General features: G+C 42.2%; 1 pseudogene; it reads left to right on the top strand.

Moving 5' to 3' along the window:
- Positions 1-3163: 3163 nt before the first annotated feature.
- Positions 3164-4168, top strand: LOC149160101 (protein PLASTID TRANSCRIPTIONALLY ACTIVE 16, chloroplastic-like; annotated as a pseudogene).
- Positions 4169-4692: the final 524 nt, after the last annotated feature.

The following is a 4692-nucleotide window of genomic DNA, read 5'->3' as shown; positions in this document are numbered from 1 at the left end:
ATCAGATAGAAGATTTCAAGAGTGATATGAGGCAGTTTCTTGCCATGCAATTGGATACCCTGTGGATCCAAAAGAAGCAAGAGGAAGCCAAGAGGGCTTTGGTCATCTTTTGTCCTAGGTGCACTAGAAAGCATCCTAGGAACGAATGTCCAATGCACTCCCTAGAAGTGTGTTTTGTCTGTGAAGAATACCATCCTACGAATCAGTGCCCTTCCTTGCCTGGACTTAAAGTTGCATATCAAAGAGTTAAAGGAGCCACTGAATCACTCTATTATATGAACCAAAGGAGGCCACATGAACCTAGATCTTATCAGCAGGAAGTGCAAGGGACATCCGAGACCTATTATGACCCCTATCAAGCCACTTTCATGCCTTCTTGGGGTACCCTTGCTCATCCTTCCTAGTCTACACCTCCTCCTTGGTCATATTCTCCTTGTTCCTTCATAGATCCATATTATGCCCTACCAGTTGCTCATTCATTTCACTCTTATGCTCAGCCACAGCCTCAGTGGAATGCACCTTATCAGGAGTGGAGGCCCCAATACAACTCTCATCCCGCTCATTTTCCTCCACCACCTGCTCATCCACAACCATCGCCTCCTCCTCCACCAAGGCAACCCCAAATTCCTACCCAACCACAATGCCATCCATCTCCATCTCAATTTCACACCTCCACTCAACTACCCATACCATTTCCAAAGCCATACAATGGAGTAGCTCAACCCAATTGCAAAGCTGAGGCACAACATGTGAAAATGACTCCTCTTGAGCTCAATGATGTTCACCAAAGCTCAGGAAGAGTGTTGCAAAACAGAGATTATATTGACAACATTGAAGGACCAAAGGAAAAAGAAGATTCCAAAGAGGAGATCAAAGAACCATGGGCTGCACTTGACGAAGAAAAGAGATCAGAATCAAAGATCGAGAGAGTTTCCTCATGGTTACCATCAAATCTTCCATGTATTCAAGAGAAAGATCAGCAAAAGGAGGAAGATGAGAAGGTCATGATAGAAGGTGACATGAAGAATGATCCAGATCAACAAAAGGACCAAGGATATCAAAGCTATATTGAGATATGGTTTCAGAAGGTGACTAAGTTGCAGCGGTACTCTCTTCCTCAGCTATGTTTGATCCCTTCAAAGTCAGATCATTTGGTCTCTAAAGTCCAGATAGTTGTCCAAGCATGCATTTCGAGCCTTCACATCATTTTTTCTCTAATCTCGATGTGCACATGGCTCCATTGGAAGTATTCTTATACTTGAAAATGATTTTGTTTTTCAAGTAGGGTAGGGTAGAGAAAAAAAAAAAAAGGAAAAAAGAAAAGAAAAGAAAAAAATGAAAAAAGAGGAAAATAGAAATCTAAGGTGAAAACCTCCTCGGAGGCACCTTAGATTGGCTCATTGATTGAAAACCTCCATGAGGCGGTCAATGGGTTGGGAAAAAGAGAAAAGAGAATAAGATCTTTGGGTGAAAACCTCCCTTGGAGGCGCCCAAGGCAGGCAATTAGGGTGAAAACCTCCATGAGGCACCCTAGTTGTTTTTCAAAAAAAAAAACAAAAGAGAAAAAAGAAAAATAAAACTAATTCCATTGGCTAATTGCAGGTTGCAAGAAGGACGTTTCATGACAGGAGGAGCACTCAAATCAAGGTTAAAGGAATTTTTCTTGTGCCTTCTACAAGAAGCTCTGTATTTCTACATGAAACATCCTGTAGAACCTTTGGATGAACCAAATTCAAGTTTAAAATGGAATCTGATGGTGGGAATCTGTTGATTAGGCCTACAAGCACTTGTGTGTCCATCCCTTGCCTTTCTCCATCATTTTTTCCACCTCATTGTGCTTCTCATTGTGCTTCTACAGGAACTTCCTGTAGAAATTGTGGGAAACTAGACATGGATTTCAAAAAGTGGTTTGGTGAACATGGTAGCTTCCTCAAGGGTTCAGAAGTCCTCATGCAATCTTCCAACTCCTCCTCCATCATCTCCATACCTGCATCACAGCCCAATCTCAGTTTTCCCTTCCATGCAAACACTTGCAAAATGCCTTGAAGAAAAAACACATGGAACAAAATTTGTTTTTGCCATAACTTGAAAACCATGCATCCATTTGAAAAACCATTTTATGGGGAATTGTACAAGGGTGATGGCAACATGCTTGAGTAGTTTCAGCCAATTCTTGTGCACGGTTCCCAAGAAATCAACCTCCATCACCATCAACAATTTTTGCGATTTCTCCATATTCGTGCATCCATTTTAAAACTTGTTTCATGGGGATATGCATATGAGTGATGGTAACCAACCCAAGCAGTTTCAGCCGATTCCGATGCACGGTTTCCGAGAAATTGATCTCTGCAATCTTCAGCCATTTTCCATTTTTCTCGAAGTCCGTGGATCCATTGATCACGATTTTTCTATGGGAGATGCATCATGATGATAGAAACATGCTCAGCAAGTTTCAGATCGATCCACTTTACCATTTGGGAGAAATGGTGAAAACAAGTTCTGGTTCTGTGACAATGCAGCAGCAGCTTGAGGGTGCAGATCTGAACGTGGAAATGAACTCTTGTTGCATGAATCTGGCTAGAGGACACCTGCACAAGGAAAAAAACCAAAAAATTAGCAGCCAAGCCACATGCAATCAGAAAAACCAATGCATGCAGCAATGACAGGCCACAACAGCTCACGACATCCATTCAACTTCGAGGTATGTGACTGAAACTCATTCTTCTATTGCATAAATTTAATTTAAAAAATGCATGAATTAATGGAATGGTGGGATTAAGCCACGAATTATCAAGGTTAAGCTGATTGTCTTCTCTAGAACTCAGCCGACAGTCGCAGTACACATGGACAGTTGACTCACGTGAAAATTAAAAAAAAACAGGAAGTGTTGGCCGTTTGAACTCTAGTGCAACTGATCCAGAAGAGAACATGCAGTTCATGATAGCACTGCAGTCTGCATGTGGCCACGTATGCCTGGCCACTTCACTTCCTCACCACGAATCATGCTGTAATTGAAAAACAGGCTCGGCTGACTCTCACCACCCGCTGATTCATTTGCACCTGCAATGTTCTTAGCCGAAGTACGCGTTCTCTGCTCCCACAATCTATTAACTTGTCATCCTCCACCAAGCTTTCTCAGCCATTTTTTTTTTAAAACCCACCTATGCAAGGGCGTTCTACAGAAAACGGGTGGGTCTTCTACAGGAAGTACGACACAGCTTTCAAAAGCAGAGAAAATGGATTTTTCTTCGACAAATTTGGGGTCCCGAGAAAGATAATTACTGCAGAGGATGCCAAGCGTCTTAATGCAATAGAATTCAGTTTTGAGGATATTGAATCCACAACTAAAGCCATCAGAAATGCCAGTAAAGCAGTGGTATCAATAGGACCCATAGAGGATGGACCTAGTTCCAAAGTTACTACAACTGATGCTTTGAACGTTATTGAAGAAGCCAAGCTAGCAAATGTGAATCATATTGTTGTGTTTACGAATCTGATGGAGGGTCTTCAAATGTTCTTGATGGAATCTCTTCATTTTTCAGCAACTTGTTTGGAAAATCAGAAATATCATTATCAGAGCTTACTGAAAGAATTGTGGAAATGGGATTAAGTTACACTATCCTGAAGGCCAGTTCCACAGATGATTTTATTTCAGAGAAAGACTGCAGCCTTGTTCTTAAGGCGGAAGGAAGTGCAGACGTAAACAACAAAGTAATCAATGCAAATTCAGCATTGCATTCCATGGTTTAAGGGTTCAAAGACACAAGTTGCATCTATGGTAGCTAAGGTTTTCGCAAACACTTCCATCTCAGAGAACAAGACTATTGATGTTGCAGCCAGCCCTTCTGCACCTTCTCTGCCAGTTTATGAGCTTTTAAGTGCCATTCCAACAGATGGAAGAAAGGAAGTTTTCGCTTAGGCCCAAGCGAAAGCCAAATCCGAAGAAGAAGAGCGCATAGCTGTAGAAAATTCACGCAAAAAACAAGAGCGTGCTAAACAACTTGAAGCAGAAGCAAGAAGGCTTGCAGAAAAAGAAGTTGAAGCCACTGAACTCGCTGCCCAAGTCAAGGTAGGTGCTGCAACTACTTCATTCGATTATTTTGCAAGAAAGGCTAAAGCATTCGGTGTAGATATTTTTGGGGCAAGGCAAATGATGACAAGTTGGTGACAAGCCAGAAAAGCACAACCCTATAGATGTATCCAACAACATCAGTGATTGGAACATTGGCATTAAACCAAGCTGCCAAAACAGAGGGGGAAAAAACCACACTAACACCCAGGGAGAAAAGACTACAGAGTAGGATGGAAAGGACTGAAAAATCCCACATCAGTGAGGGCACCTCTAAGGCAGCCACAGCCAAGCTGAAAGGAAAATCACCCACAGCCAAGCAGGATACAGTGGTGCTGACTGTTTCTACAGGAAGCCAGAACTCAGCTACAGGTCTTTCTACAGGAAGTTTGGAAAAAGGGCAGAAAAAGGAGAAATCGGCCGAGCATTTAGCTAAGGAGGCCACCAGGGCCATCAAAGATGAGGAGAGAGATTGGTTGCTCAGAGGATGAGCAACACTTTCAGTAGGGGGGTGATGATGAGCCCCAAAAATGGGCAATTATTTGGGCTCATTCAACCTCCTAATTTGACTTAATCCACCATTCTCATTAGTTTATTGCATGTTTTTGATTATATTTATGCTA

This window comes from Pinus tabuliformis, chromosome 5_2, assembly GCF_031772625.1.
Source record: "Pinus tabuliformis cultivar Carrire ecotype Pingquan chromosome 5_2, CPIR1, whole genome shotgun sequence".
Classification (NCBI taxonomy): domain Eukaryota; kingdom Viridiplantae; phylum Streptophyta; class Pinopsida; order Pinales; family Pinaceae; genus Pinus; species Pinus tabuliformis.
The sequence above is the reverse complement of the archived record's forward strand: the minus strand, read 5'-3'. Positions and strand labels throughout refer to the sequence as shown.